Source organism: Haliaeetus albicilla, chromosome 30 (assembly GCF_947461875.1).
Source record: "Haliaeetus albicilla chromosome 30, bHalAlb1.1, whole genome shotgun sequence".
Taxonomy (NCBI): Eukaryota; Metazoa; Chordata; class Aves; order Accipitriformes; family Accipitridae; genus Haliaeetus; species Haliaeetus albicilla.
The window spans coordinates 1813558-1829679 of NC_091512.1; the positions used below are offsets into that span (position 1 = coordinate 1813558).

Here is a 16122-nt window from a genome sequence, read left to right on the forward strand (position 1 = left end):
GCCTAGCCTACTCCGTTCGTGTGGGTAGGGAGGCCAGGTCTACCTCTCCCTTGCTGGTAATCGAGGCCTGGTCTTGCCTGCCCTTGCCCGTATGCAGGCCTGGTCTGCCCCATCCACGTGGTTAGAGAGGTAAGTTCTACCCCACCCTCACGGTTAGGCAGGCCAGGTCTTCCCAACCCGCTTGGCCAGGGAGGCCACGTCTGCCTCGCCCTTGAGGTACAGAGGCCAGGTCTACCCCGCCCATGTGGTTACTGAGGCCACTTCTACCCCACTGGCGCCAGTCAGGAGGCCAGGTCTACACCCTTTGCACAGTCAGAGAGGCCTGGTCTACCCCATCGGTGCCAGTCGGGGGGCCAAGTCTACCCTGTCCGCTTGGGTAGGGAGGCCAGGTGTATCCCGCCTGCACGGGTAGGGAGGCCGGGTCTACCTGCCCTTACCGGTAGGAAGGCCTGGTCTACTTTGCTGACTCGGCTAGGGAGGACAGGCCTACCCTCCCGGCGCCAGCAGGGACCCCAGGTCTACCCCACCCACGCATTTAGGGAGGCCTGTTGTACCCCACCGGCACTGTTCCGGAGGCCAGGTCTACCCCGCTTAGTGCAGTTAGGGAGACCAGGTCTACCCCACCTTCTCGTTTATGCAGGCCAGGTCTACCCCGCCCACTCGACCAGGGAGGACACGTCTACCCCGCCCTTGCCGGTAGGAAGGCCAGGTCTACCCCACCTGCACGGTTAGGGATGCCAGGTCTACACCGCCCACACTGTTAGGGAGGCCAGGCCTACCCAGCCCATGCAGTTAGGGAGGCCTGCTCTGCCCCACCGGAGCCGGTCAAGAGTCCAGCTCTGCGCCGCTCACGCGGTTAGGGAGGCCAGGTCTACCCCACAAGTCCAGCAGGGAGGCCACATCTACCACAACCGTGCTTGTAGGGAGGTCAGGTCTATCCCGCCCACTTGGCTAAGGAGGCCAGGTCTACCCCACAGGTGCCAACAGGGAGGCCAGGTCTATGCTGCCCGCGTGGTTAGGAAGCCCTGGTCTACCCAACTGGCGCCGTTCGGGAGACCAGTTCTACCCCACCCACGCGGTTAGGAAGGCCAGGTCTACACTGCCTGCACGGTTAGGCAGGCAATGTCAACCCCGCTGGTCCAGCAGGGAGAACTGGTCTACCCTACCAGCACCCGCTCGGGAGGCCAGGTCAACCCCATCTGCGCGTTTACTGAGGCCTGGTCTACCATGCCTGCTTGGCTAGGGAGGCCACGTCTACGCCACCCTTGCCAGTAGAAAGGCTTGGTCTACCTGCCTGAGCGGGTAGGGAGGCCAGGTCTACCCCTCAACACCGGTAGGGAGGCCAGGTTTACCCCGCACGCGTGGTTAGGTAGACCAGGTTTACCCCACCCACTCGGGTAGGAAGACCATGTCTACCCCACCGGCGCTGGTTGGGAGGCCAGGTCTACCCTGCACACGTGGTTAGTGAGGCCTGGTGTACCCTGCCCTTGCCAGTAAGGAGGCCTGGTCTACCCGTCCCACTGGAAAAGAGAGGCCAGGTCTACCCAGCCTGCGCGGTTAGGGATGCCAGGTCTACCCCACCCATGCACTTACTGAGTACCGGAACCCCTACTGGTGCGCCGGGGTACACCTGCTGTCCCTACTGGTGTGCGGGGGTAGACCCGCCCTTCCTACCTGAGCCTCCACGTTAGGCCCGGTATCCCTACCCGACGTGCCGGGGTACTACCGGTTCCCCCACCAGTACTCCGGGGTAGTACTGGTACCCCTAAACAGTGCTCCAGGGTTGTACCGGAACCCTTAGTGTTGCACCGGAGTACACCTGTTGTCCCTACGGGCGCGCAGTGTTAGACCCAGCCTCCCTACCTGACCCTCCAGGGTAGGCCCGGTATCCCCACCTGATGCTCCAGGGTAGGCCTGGCACCCCTACCCGATGCTCCGGGGTAGTACCGGTACCTCGACTGCCACTTAGGGGTACAACTGCTGACCCTACTGTTGCTCCGGGGTACGGTATCCCTACCCAACGCTCTGGGGTAGTACTGGTTCCCTCACCAGTACTCCGGGATAGTAATGGTACAATCACCGGTACTCCAGGGTAGTACGGAACCCCTACTGGTGCTCCGGGGTACACCTGCTTTCACTACAGGCACGCAGGGTTAGACCCGACCCCCTACCTGACCCTCCATCGTAGGCCCGGTATCCCTACCTGATGCTCCAGCGTAGGCCTGGCGTCCATACCTGATGCTCTGGGGTAGTACTGGTACTCCCCACCGGTACTCCACGGTACTATCAGTAAACCCACCGGTACTCCAGGGTAGTACCGGAAGCCCTACTGGTGCGCCGGGGTACACCTGCTGTCCCTACTAGCGCGCAAATGTAGACCAACCCTTCCTACCTGACCCTCCGCGTTAGGCCCGTTATCCCTACCTGACACTCCAGCGTAGTACCGGTACCTCTACTGGCACTTAAGCGTATAACTGCTGACACTACGGGCGCGCGTGGGTAGACCCGGCCTCCCTACCTGATGTTCCAGGGTAGGCCCGGTATCCTTACCCGACGTTTTGGGGTAGTTATGGTGGCCCCACCGGTACTCTGGGGTAGTACCGGAACCCTTACTGGTGCTCCGGGGTACACCTGCTGTCCCTAATAGCACACGGGGCTAGACCCACCCTTCCTACCTGACCCTCTGCATTAAGGCCCGGTATCCCTACCCGAGGCTCCGGATTAGAACCAGTTCCCCCACTGGTACTCTGGGGTTGTACCAGAACACTTTGTGATGCGCAGGAGGCCACCAGCTGTCCCTACGGGCGCACTGGGTTACACCTGGCCTCCCTACCTGACCCTCCAGGGTAGGCCCAGTATCCCTACTGGACGCTCCAGGGTAGTACCGCTACCCCCGCCGGTACTCCAGGGTTGTACTGGTACCATTACCGGTACTGCAGGGTAGTACCGGAACCCCTACTGGTGCTCCGGTGTACACCTCCTTTCCCTAAAGGGCACGCGGGGTTAGACCCGGCCTCCCTACATGATCCTCCAGGGTAGGCCCAGTATCCCTACCTGACGCTCCGGGGTAGTACCTGTACCCCCCACCGGTACAACGCGGTAGTATCAATGCACCCACTGGTACTCCGGGGTTGTACTGGAAATCTTATTGGTGCGCTGGGGTACACCTGCTGTCCCTATGGGCGCGCAGGTTTAGACCCGGCCTCCCTGTCTGACCCTCCAGGGTAGGCCCGGTATCCCTACCTGATGCTCCGGCGTAGGCCTGGCGTCCCTACCTGACCCTCCGGGGTAGTACCGGTATTCCCAGTGGTACTCCACGCTAGTATTGGTACACTCACCGGTACTCCAGGGTAGTACCAGAACCCCTACTGGTGCGCTGGGGTACACCTGCTGTCCCTACTAGCGCGCGGGTGTAGACCCACCCTTCCTACCTGACCCTCCGCGTTAGGCCCGGTATCCCTACCCGACGCTCCGGGGTAGTACCGGTACCTCTACTGGCTCTTAAGCGTACACCTGCTGACACTACGGGCGCGCGTGGGTAGACCCGGCCTCCCTACCTGACGTTCCAGGGTAGGCCCGGTATCCCTACCCGACGTTCCGGTGTAGTTCTGGTGCCCCCACCGGTACTCTGGGGTTGTACCGGTACCATCACCAGTACTGCAGGGTAGTACCGGAACCCCTACTGGTGCTCCGGCTTACACCTGCTTTCCCATGGGTGCGTGGGGTTAGACCCACCCTTCGTACCTGACCCTCCGCGTTAGGCCCGTTATCCCTACGCGACACTCAGGGGTAGTACCGGTACCTCTACTGGCGCTGAAGCATACACCTGCTAACACTACGGGCGTGTGTGGGTAGACCCGGCCTCCCTACCTGACCCTCCGGGTTAGGCACGGTATCCCTACCCAACGTTCTGGGGTAGAACCAGTTCCCCCACCGGTATTCTGGGGTTGTTCTGGAACCCTTTGTGATGCGCCGGAGTACACCAGCTGTCCCTACTGGTGCGCTGGGTGAGACCCGGCCTCCCTACCTGACCCTCCGTGTAAGGCCCGGTATCCCTACCTGATGCTCCCGGGTAGGCCTGGTGTCTCTTCTCAACGCTCTGGGGTAGTACCGCTACCCCCACCGGTACTCCAGGGTTGTATCGGTACCATCACCGGTATTCCAGGGTAGTACCGGAACCCCTACTAGTGCTCCGGGGTACACCTGATGTCCCTATGGGTGCGCGGGGTTAGACCCGGCCTCCCTATCTGACCCTCCGCGTTAGGCCCGTTATACCTACCTGACACTCCAGGGTAGAACCGGTTCCCCCACTGGTACTCTGGGGTTGTACAGGAACCCTTTGTGATGTGCCGGAGTCCACCAGCTGCCCCTACGGGCGCACTGGTTTAGACCCGCCCTTCTTACCTGACCCTCCAGGTAGGCCTGGCGTCCCTACCTGACGCTCCGGGGTAGTACCGGTGTAGGGTTCGGCATTCGGAAGATCTCGTGATGTCACGGAAAGACGGAGGGTTAGTCGCAGCCCTATGACATATCTGTAATCCCGCCTACCCTTGTTAGTAGAAAAGGAATTAACTGCGCAATAAAAGGCGGAAGTTGGCGCTCACACTGTGTGTGTTATCTGTCTCTTTCCCTGGTCCGGGCCGACCAGTGATCTAATCATGGCACCTTGATATGTGGCTAACGCTACATAATGGTGACCCCGACGTGATTGGTCGCACTAGGCAATGATGAAGCTTGCGCAAGCGATTGAGGTATTGAAGGTATTGGTTGATGAGGTGGGTGCCCACGGAACGATAGGGAGGGGCCCCACGGGCGAATGCATCCTATGGATGTGGCGCCGGGGATGCGTTTGGTTCTCCTAGAAAGTTTTAAGCCCCCCAAAATGGGGAGAGAATCGGGAGCTTTTGCTCCAAACTGCGCTCAGGGGCGAGCGCGGAGCTGCAGAACGATTACAAACTTGGGGAAAAGTGGAGAGGGTGGTCGTGGCAGGACGGAAGGCTGGGGCGTGCTGGTTGGCGGAGCGAGCTGCTTTGTTTGCGGATGAAGCGCCGCCTCAGGAACAGCGGGAGACAGTGCCCCCAGGGACAGTAAGTCAGACTCAGACGGAGTGGGCGGCCGTGGAGCGGGCTTCACAGAGCGGTCCATCTCTGATTGAGGGCATGGATGCGGAGGGTACGGCAGAGACAGAGGTTTTTCCTGTAGTGGCGGCACCAGCGGGGACGGATGTGCCCCCTCCGCAGTATCCATGGGGGGGGTTGCGGCGGGTGGTTCAGGGTGACTCGGGGGAGTGCCTCTTGGACTGGGTTCCAGGTGGGGATGTCGGGGGAGATTTATACCATCAGTTGAGAGAGTGGGAGGAACGGCCACCCGCAGAGGGGATAACTGGGAGGCAGTGGGGGTTGGAGACTGTGGCAGAGGAGGAAACACCCCCCCGTGGGGGGAATCAGGCGCCCTTACCGGGAGAGCAGACTGAGCCTTCTGAGCCTGTGCCTGCTGAGCCGTCATCTGCACCCCCTCCGGCGCTTCCTCCGGCCCCTCCCTTGGCTCCTCCTTTTCCGCCCCCCCACCCACCCACTTGCAGCGGCGCGTGTCAGCTGGCCATGGAATGGCTGCCACCAGCCGCGGCTGGCCCCCGGGCAGAACCTTCCGCTCCCCCGCCACCGCCCTTTCATCCATCCCGCCTCTCGGAACCAGAGACGGTGAAACCAACTGCGCCCACGATAGACGCGGAGCCGCCTGCAGTAGTCGCTGCGGATGAGAGGGAGAGGCATTGGAGGGGAGTAATAAAAAAAAAAATGTCCTTGTGGATGGGACTATGCTCCAAGCATTACCATACCACCAAGAATGCAGGAAGAAGGGAAACTTTACACTGAGCGCCAAGGCCCCTCGCGCGATGACACAAATGCAAGGGGTTTGGGCTGCCGGCCCTCAGGCAGCCTTGCAACCACCAGATCCGCCACTGCAGGAAGCTCCGGAGTGGACGTGGAAACCGCGATACACATTCAACATAAAGGGACCATTGAGGTTTGGGCTTAGTGCATCTTTAATGGGGCAATCTTCAACAGCTCTAAAAGGAATTCTGGTAGTCCCAGGGCTTATTGATGCAGATTATTGTGGGACTGTGAAAATTATGATTCATGTTTTAATCCCTCCTGTTTCTATTCCTAAAGGTACCAGAATAGCACAATTAGTTCCATTCAGGTCGTGTGTTCTGAACCCAGGTGAAGTACAACGTGGAGATGGTGGATTCGGCTCCACAGGGAAACCGCAGGTCTCAGAGCTGTGAATGCAGTGATGCACAGTATGGGAGCCCTGCAGCTGGGTTTGCCGTCTCCAGTTATGCTTCCAGAAGAATGGGATTTGTTAATTATAGATCTAAAGGATTGTTTTTTCACCATTCCCTTGCACCCAGATGACGCTGAATGGTTCGCCTTTTCGGTACCATCGATTAACAAGGCAGAGCCCTATAAGAGATACCATTGGGTCGTGTTACCGCAATGAATGTGCAATTCCCCCACGATGTGTCAGGTATATGTGGCCTGGGCATTAGAGCCTGTAAGAAAGCAGTTTCCTCAGTTACATTTTGATAGCGGGAAAGAACTTGCCACAGGATGAAATTTTAACTCAGTTGCAGGACATCTTAAGCCATCGCCGAGTAATAATTGCTCCTGAAAAGGTGCAAAAGGCAGCACCTTGGAAGTATTTGAGGTGGCACATAGATGCTGGCAATGTTAGAAATTTCAACGGTACATGATGTCCAGAAGCTTGTGGGAGATATCCAGTGGGTGCGGAATCTTTGTGGTATCACTAATAATGATATGGCCCCTCTGGTAGAACTCTTGGGTACGAGCACACGTGCAGATTGATACCTATCCTGCTGCCATGTGGGCTACGGCACAAACTGGAGAAAAGGCCTTACATACTGAATGACATCTTCACGCTTCTTTTGCAGTGCTGGGTATGCCTAAAGAAATTAAGACGGACAACAGCCCAGCCTATGGTTCTACACGATTTGCTCGATTTTGTAATTTGTGGGGAATTCACCATGGTATGGGTATTCCACATCTTCCCACAGGACAGCGTATTGTCGAACGGGCCAACAAACCTTAAAGAGCATGCTGCAAAAACAAAAGGGGGGAACCCAGGGCTTACTCCCAGAGGAACGATTGGCCAAAGCCTTATTTGTGCTAAATTATCTTAGATTGACAGGTGATCACAAAGACCCACGAATGGTAGTGCATCATGCTCTTTTACAGGCGAAAAGGACTCAACAAAGTACAGGAATCATGGTAATGTATAAGGACCCAGAGTCCGGGAAATGGTGCGGACCAGCAGAAATAAAAGTTATTGGGAGAGGGTATATGTGTCTGCTTACAGATCGAGGCCTTCGCTGGATCCCGGCTAAGTGGGTCAAGCCATGGCTTCGCACTGATGCTGGACCTGGAATTGTCCCAATGGCAACTGACACGGCACCAGCGGGTGCTGGAGCCACTGATCCAACAGATTCTGACTAATAGAGTATTACACTTTAGAGGACTAGCGGACATTGAGTCCTTCAGGGAGGTTTTTAGAACAGCGTGCCTTATTGTATATAGAACTTGCTTTAGGTAAAAAGTGTGTTAAGCGTAATTTGATTAAACATAGTGTGATTACGGGAAGACAGTGTGGGGTAAATGTAAAAGTTAGTTAAAGCCAAAATTAGGGGTAAGGTCTATTTCCATTAATAACCTGGGAACGAGGTTGATTGTGTTTCCACAGATTCAGGACTCCTGTTGAATTTGCATGATCATCATCATCTGGAGCATCATAGATGGTGTGGCAATATGAATACCACCTCAGTCAAAAACTAATGTATAGGTCACCTTGGTTAACATAAAAGGTCAAGATTCTCTGTGCATTGCAACCGCATCACAAAGCCCATGAACCAATAGACAAGATGGCTATGAGTCATGTAGTGCACCTGGCCAGCAAGCGCATGCGTCATAGATTGCAACTGAGGCGGACTTTTGGCACCCGCTGGCTACGTGTGCTAAAACCCGTTCCTCTGCAAATGTATAAATACCGGGATTTTCCAAAGAGCATCGGGCTGGTGTATTGTAAGGCCATTGTTGCCTCTGTGGGGACGCCCACGGAAAGCTGGCACCTACAGATTGCTGGGCTGAGTTCGTGGAGCAAGATGGCACAAGAATGTATGGATGGTTCATCTTCCTCATAGTCCTCATGGTTCGGGTCATTAGGGATAACGGGTTGGCTCAAAGAATTATGGGCATTATTGTAGTTATTGTGATTTTAGCTATTGTAATAATTTTACCTTGTTCAGCTTGTTAAGTAGAAATGGCATCCCTTATAACAGCACCGGCCAGGCCATTGTAGAACGAGCACATCGAACCTTAAAGACCCTGCTTGATCAGCTTAGGGAAGGGGAGCAGGAGGAGCCCTCCTGGTTACAGGATAACACACCTGTTCTCCGTACACAACGTCTTCTGTTAACTGCGCTAACTTCATTAAATCAGACAGTTTGGGGGGACCTGTAACAGACGGCGGCGCAACGACATTTTACGAGCACGGAAGACAAAGGCGCCTACCCGTTGGTCCGCGTGCGTGACCTTCAGACATGCCAATGGGATGGGCCGTTTGAGCTGCGTTGTCTCGGGTGAGGGTACGCCTGTGTACAGACACCTGAAGGGCTACTGAAATGGGTTCCTAGTCGTATGGTTCGTCCTGCCCTAACCTCATAGTGTTTGAGTGTTTTTTCTTACAGATTGCTGTCATCCTTTCCTGGCTTGTGACACCTTGGGTATCTGCTACAAATTTCTGGCAGTGGATGCAAAACCAATTGGTGGGCCTGATGCGTATGACATCCCTCTCAGAGCCCATCAATACGTGCCTTTATGTGATCCGGCTGTCAGAGCTCGCAGCCAGGAATCTGGGTGCCCCAGACAGTAAGCCTTAACATCAGCGTACCAACGATAAACTTTAATAGAAGTAATTCTTTCCTAGCCTTAACTTTCCATTTACCACTTGTGTGAATTCTCTGTAAAGGAGCTCTTTGCTCTGCAAGGTAAATGGGACATTTACGTGTGTTTAAGATACAGTGTTTCAACTTAGTTGTAGAAATATGCTTATGCTCATAGTACTTTACACAGTTATTTCTTTACGTGGAACTGTTCATAACCATAGAAGCTAGCTAGTCATAGGGAGGGGAGAGATGTAGGGTTCAGCGTTCGGAAGATCTCGCGATGTCATGGAAAGACAGAGGGTTAGTTGCAGCCCTATGACGTATCTGTAATCCCGCCTACCCTTGTTAGTATAAAAGGAATTAACTGCACAATAAAAGGCAGAAGTTGGCGCTCACACTGTGTGTGTTATCTGTCTCTTTCCCTGGTCCAGGCCGACCAGTGACCTAATCGCAGCACCTTGATATGTGGCGAACGCTACATACCGGTACCCCTACTGGCGCTTAAGCGTATACCTGCTGACACTACTGGAGCGCGTGGGTAGACCCAGCCTCCCTACCTGACCCTCCGGGGTAGGCCCGGTATCCCTACCCGATGTTCCGGGGTCGTTCTTGTGCCCCCACCGGTACTCTGGGGTTGTACCGGAACCCCTACTGGTGCGCCGGAGAACACCAGCTGTTCCTACGGGCGCGCTGGGTTAGACCTGGCCTCCCTTCATGACCCTCCGTGGTAGGCCCGGTATCCCTACCTGATCCTCTGGGGTAGGCCTGGCGTCCCTAGCTGACCCTCCGGGGTAGTACCGGTACCCCCACCAGTACTCTGCGGTAATATCGGTATACCCACCGGTACTCCCGGGTTGTATTGGAACCCTTACTGGTGCACCAGGGTACACCTGCTCACCCTACGGGCGCGCGTGGTTTGACCCTCCCTTCCTACCTGACCCTCTGGGTTAGGCACAATATCCCTACCTGATGCTCCGGGGTAGTACCAGTACTCCCACCGATACTCCAGGGTAGTACCGGAACTCCTACTGGTGCGCTGGGCTACACCTGCTGTCCCCACTAGCGTGCGGGGGTAGACCCACACTTCCTACCTGACCCTCCGCGTTAGGCCCGTTATCGCTACTCGACTCTCCGGGGTAGTACCGGTACCTCTACTGGCGCTTAAGCGTACACCTGCTGAACACTACGGGTGCGTGTGGGTAGACCCGGCCTCCCTACCTGACCCTCCGTGGTAGGATCGTTATCCCTACCCGACATTCCGGGGTAGTTCCTGTGCCCCCACAGGTACTCCGGGGTAGTACCGGAACCCCTACTGGTGCGCCGGGGTACACCTGCTGTCCCTACTAGCGCGCGGAGGTAGACCCGCCCTTCCTACCTGACCCTCCGTGTTAGGCCCGGTATCCTCACCCGACGCTCTGGGGTAGTACCGGTACCTCTACTGGCGCTTAAGCGTACACCTGCTGAACACTACAGGCGTGCATGGGTAGACCCGGCCTCCCTACCTGACCCTCTGTGGTAGGCTCTATATCCCTACCCGACGATCCGGGGTAGTTACGGTACCCCCACCCGTATTCCGCGGTAGTATCGGTACACCCACCGGTACTCCCGGGTTGTACCGGAACCCTTAATGGTGCTCTGGCGTACACCTGCTTTCCCTATGGGTGCGCGGGGTTAGACCCTCCCTTCCAACCTGACCCTCCGGGTTAGGCCCAGTATCCCTACCCGATGTTCCATGGTACATGGTTCCCCCACCAGTACTCTGGGGTTGTACTGGAACCCTTTGTGATGCGCAGGAGGCCACCAGCTGTCCCTACGTTCGCACTGGGTTAGACCAGGCCTCCCTACCTGACCCTCCAGGGTAGGCCCAGTATCCCTACCTGATGCTCTGCAGTAGGCCTGGTGCCCTTACCCGACATTCCGGGGTAGTACCGGTACTCCCACCGGTACTCCGCAGTAGTATCAGTATACCCACCAGTACTACCGGGTCGTACCGGAACCCTTACCTGTGCGCTGGGGTACACCTGCTGACCTTACGGGCGTGCAGGGTTAGACCCGCCCTTCCCACCTGACCCTCCGGGTTAGGCCCTGTATCCCTACCCTACATTCCGGGGTAGAACCGGTTCCCCCACCGGTACTCTGAGGTTGTACCGGAACCCTTTGCAGTGCGCCGGAGTACACCAGCTGTCCCTACACGTGCGCTGGGTTAGACCCGGCCTTCCAACCTGACCCTCTGGGTTAGGCCTGGTATCCCTACCTGATGCTCCGGGGTAGTACTGGTACCCCCACCGGTACTCCAAGGTAGTATTGGAACCCATACTGGTGCGCCGGGGTACACCTGCTGTCCCCACTAGTGTGCGGGACTAGACCCGCCCTTCCCACCTGACCCTCTGGGTTAGGCCCGTTATCCGTACCCGACGTTCCATGGTAGAACCGGTTCCCCCACCAGTACTCTGGGGTTGTACCGGAACCCTTTGTGATGCGCCAGAGTCCACCAGCTGTCCCTATGGGCGCGCTGGGTTAAACCCGGCCTCCCTACCTGACCCTACAGGGTAGGCCCAGTATCCCTACCTGATGCTTTGCGGTAGGCCTGGCGCCCCTACCCGACGTTCTGGGGTAGTACCAGAACTCCCACCGGTAGTCTGCAGTAGTATTGGTATACCCACCGGTACTCCCGGGTTGTACTGGAATCCTTACTGGTGCGCCGGGATTACCCTGCTGACCCTATGGGCGCTCGGGGTTAGACCCACCCTTCCTACCTGACCCTCCGGGTTAGGCCCGGTATCCCTACCTGATGCTCCGGGGTAGTACCAGTACCCCCACCAGTACTCCGGGGTAGTACCGGAACCCCTACTGGTGCGCCAGGGTACACCTGCTGTGCCTACTAGTCCATGGGGTAAGACCCGTCCTCCCTACCTGACCCTCTGGGGTAGGCCCATTATCCCTACCCAACGTTCCGGGGTAGTTCCGGTTCCCCCACCCCTTTGTGATGCGCCGGAGTCCACCAGCTGTCCCTACAGGCATGCTGGGTTAGACCCAGCCTCCCTACCTGACCCTCCTGGATAGGCCTGGTATCCCTACCTGATGCTCCGCGGTAGGCCTGGCGCCCCTACCCAGCGATCCGGGTTACTACCGGTACTCCCACCGCGGTAGTTTTGGTATACCCACCGGTACTCCCGGGTTGTACCGGAACCCTTACTGGTGCGCCGGGGTATACCTGCTGTCCCTACAGGCATGTAAGAGACTGTGTTGATTTGCTGACTTGACATCGCTGCCTCCTCGACATCCTGTCGTTGTAGGGGGGTACGCACAAGATGTCCCTGAAGAAAGCCACCACATCTGCGCCTGCTGAGGTGTGCTTGCCCTCAAGCAAGGTGAGAAACCACCATCAGCACCTGGGCATGCGCCCATGGAGGAACAGGGGGTGGCACACAGGATACGGAGTTCTGAAGAAATGGGTGGACCTTTCAGAGAAATGGTGCGGACTGGAACTAATAAAAGAACTGCATACTCCCCTCTCGCTGACACGCGAAAAACCCAGACTTGGAAGACACCTGAAGGACTGTAACATCTGGATTAGAAGGAGAAGCACCTGACTGGCAGCTGAAGAACCCGACCCTCCAACACCGGCGTCGGAACCCACTCAGCGGGACGTTGCTGGCTTCGTGGTGGTGGTAACTAGTCTTGCTACCTCTCTTCCGTTCTCTTGCTTAGGTCTGTCTCTTTCCCTTCTTCCTCACTCTGTTCTATCGCAGTTATTGGTTGTTGTGGGAAATAAAAGTTGTAAGGTTGTACAGCATTTGACCTCGTTTGTGTCTTAATCTCGCTCTCGGGATCATTTAACAACCCTCCCCGATATTGGGTCGGGACATTTTAATTGGTGTCAGAAGTGGGATCCCTAGAGATGAGAGTGCTGTACTAATTTGTTGTTGAACTTTTGTGTTAATGTGTAGTCTGGCTCCTGAGAGTGAAAAGGGGGAACTAGTATATTCACGCGTGGCCCTCTCAGGACGTAATCCTCCTTTAAGTTAGTGTGTGGCTTTGAAGTTTGTGCTCTTGAGAGTGAGAAGGGGGGAATTCGGAACTATTGTGAGACCCTCTCAAGACGTTACCCCCTTCTAGTGGTGTTGATCTGTGACTGGATACTGTGCCCTTCTGAGAGGGAGACCCTCTCAGAACGCAGACCCCCTCATTTGCGTTAGAGAAAATGGATGCTCGGGAAACTGTTGGTGTTTGTGATTCTGCGCCCTCACGGGTTGAGGGAATAGAGAAACTATGTGATCTTTTAGAAGACTACCGATCTTGCCCCTCAGTCCAGGGACAAGATTGGGTGAAAAAGCACTGGTTTCAACCACAGAGTGTGGTGGATCGGATAAGAATCTTACAGAAGGAAGCTAAGGTTAAGAAAGGGAAAGGAAAAGCTATAATTTGTGTGGTGCTGGGAGCGAGTCTGGCAGCCGCGATGGAAGAGAGGAAGCAAAAGTCTGGTCAAAGTGATACGATCAGAAGTCTGCAGGAACAATTGCAAGAAAGCAAACAGTTGCTGGAGGAGGAAAGGAACCTTGTTAAGGTTTTAACGAAAAGCAACTGAAGAAGCAACTGGCGAGAGAGATGGAGAGACAGGCGGAGGTAGAAATGCCGCCTGCGGAGAAAAGGACACAGCAAATCTATCCTCAGGGGGATCTGCAAAGAGCAAAGGACACCTTAGAGAGCCCCCCCCACGTGTGTCCAATGATTAAAACAGAGTATGTGTATGAGGACAGTAGCGATGACTGTCCTCAGGTAATCACTAAAGAAGCCCCACATACAGCAACTGAATCAGCAAAAGTGAGGAAAGATTTTTCAAGGATGGCAAAGGTATCTGAGACAGAGTATGTGTGGAGAGTGTCTTTGACGGGAGGAGATGGAATCTTATTGTCAGAGAAAGAAGCTGAAGGATATTGGGGTCCAGGTGTGTTTATAACAACTGGAGATCACCAGGCCCCATGGTCACTGACTCAGAGAGCTGCGTACTGGGCTGGAGGGCTGAACCCCATGGAAAGGGGAGATCTCCTTGCCATAACCGGCACAGTGGATCAGTTAGTGGAAAGTGTGCAAAAGGCGGCATGTATCCAGATGATGTATGACCAGGAGCTCAAGCCCCATGAGGGCTCCCCGATGATGCTGCCTGTGGACCCAGAGAGGATGAGTATATCTCTGAGACCAATTGGGATCCAACTACGAGGGACAATTCTAAACACCCTCAATGGAGAAAGGACTAGGTCCACTCTGGAGGGGAGGATGTCCCCTGACCTTCGGCAGCCAGGGAGAAAAGTGTGGACATGGGGAGAGGTAGCTCAGGAGTTGACTGACTTTGGGAGAATATTCGGCCCTGTTAGTGGACCTTCTCAAAGAACTGAAAACAAGATCATACGGCGACTTACTGGGTGGCTATTAGCCCCTGGAAGACAGAGGCCCCTAAGTCGACAGGGACTGTGGCAACTAGGGCATCAGAAAGGCATTCCCCGGGACTTGATGGATGGGCTCTCGACCCAAAGATTGGAGGAGCTTGTGCAGAACTGGTCAGGGCAAAAGGCTGTTTCCAAACCAACCCCTAGTGCCCCACCCTTGATAAACCCTGAGGACAAATTAACTAAAGAGGAGAAGGTGGCGGGAAACTAGATCCTCCGCTCCCTGAAGGTGAGGGGGGAGACGGAGGGTGGATGTTTGTTAGACAACTCACCTGCAATACAAAAGGAGATTTACTGATTACTATTGCTGTAGGACCAAAGAAAAGACCAGTGACCTTTTTAATTGATAGTGGGGCACAAATTACCGCGCTAAGGAGGACTGAAGCAGAACGATGTGGGATTTCGGCTCCATCTAAAAATCTGATTGTCTTAAATGCTTTTGGGAAAACCCAATCCATGCCCATGACTCCGGCAACCCTATGGTTGCCAGGGGAGGAAAACCCGGTCAATACCATGGTGGCCGTAGGATCTTTCCAGATGAACCTTTTAGGTATAGATGTTCTGAAGGGTAGACAGTGGCGTGACACCCAGGGAAACTCATGGTCTTTTGGTGTCCCTCAGGTTAGGCAGTTAGCCGAAACATCCGGCATGGAGGTGCGTCCATTGCAAGCGGCACCTACCCTTCCCCCTTCCAAATTGCCGCTAACAGCTGCTGTACCAAATATTGCTGAATTGATAGCTGCCATTCAGGAACAATCCCACCCTGTCATGGCAACGATCGATGTTAAGGATATGTTTTTTACGGTCCCTTTACAACCTGAGGACCAGGACCATTTTGCCTTCACCTGGGAAGGACAACAGTACACCTTTACACGACTGCCCCAAGGATACAAGCTGGCTCACCATGCTCTAGCGCAAGAGTTGGAAACAATTCCCATAAAAGCAGAGGTAAAGATCTATCAGTATATGGATGATGTGCTCATAGGAGGAAGGCAGGTAGAAGAAGTTAGAGAAACCCAGAACAACATCATCACCCATTTGGAAAGTATAGGGGTGACAATTCCACCTGAGAAGATCCAGACTCCTTCAAGTGAGGTAAAATTTTTAGGAATCTGGTGGAAGGGAGGCATGACGTGTATCCCACCGGATACCCTTTCCTCTCTTGATCAGATCCAGATGCCAGAGTCAAAGAAAGACTTACAGCATGCACTAGGGTTGCTTGTGTTTTGGAGGAAACACATCCTGGACTTCTCAATTATTTCTAGACCCCTGTATGACTTGTTGTGAAAGAGAGCTCAGTGGGAATGGACTCAGGTCCATGACGAAGCTTTACAGTTGTTGGTGTTTGAAGCGAATGCCTATCAGGCCCTTGGTCCCATTCACCCAACTGATCAAATTGAGTCAGGATTTGCCAAGACTGGACTGTCGATCCATTTGTGGCAAAAGGGTCCAGAGGGGCCTGTTTGGCCCATTGGGTTTTATTCTCGTAGCTTTAAAGATGCAGAAAAAAGGTATACGACTTGGGAAAAGGGTCTATTTGTAGTTAGTTTAGCTCTGAGAGAAGCTGAACGGACCATCCGGCAACAATCTATAGTGCTCAGAGGTCCATTTAAAGTGATCAAAGCAGTTTTGGCAGGAACGCCACCCCCTGACGGGGTGGCCCAGAGAGCCTCTGTGTGAAAGTGGTATGCACAAATAGAACACTACTGCTAAATC

At 55.0% G+C, this 16122-nt stretch overlaps 1 long non-coding RNA gene across 1 annotated transcript; it reads right to left on the reverse strand.

Moving 5' to 3' along the window:
* Positions 1 to 1817: 1817 nt before the first annotated feature.
* LOC138682983 (uncharacterized) lies at positions 1818 to 11011 on the reverse strand. Its single transcript, XR_011322790.1, has 3 exons — positions 10981 to 11011; positions 10551 to 10605; positions 1818 to 1953 (listed from the first exon to the last, which is right to left on the reverse strand). It is a non-coding gene; the product is annotated as an uncharacterized lncRNA (long non-coding RNA).
* Between the last annotated feature and the right edge of the window lie 5111 nt (positions 11012 to 16122).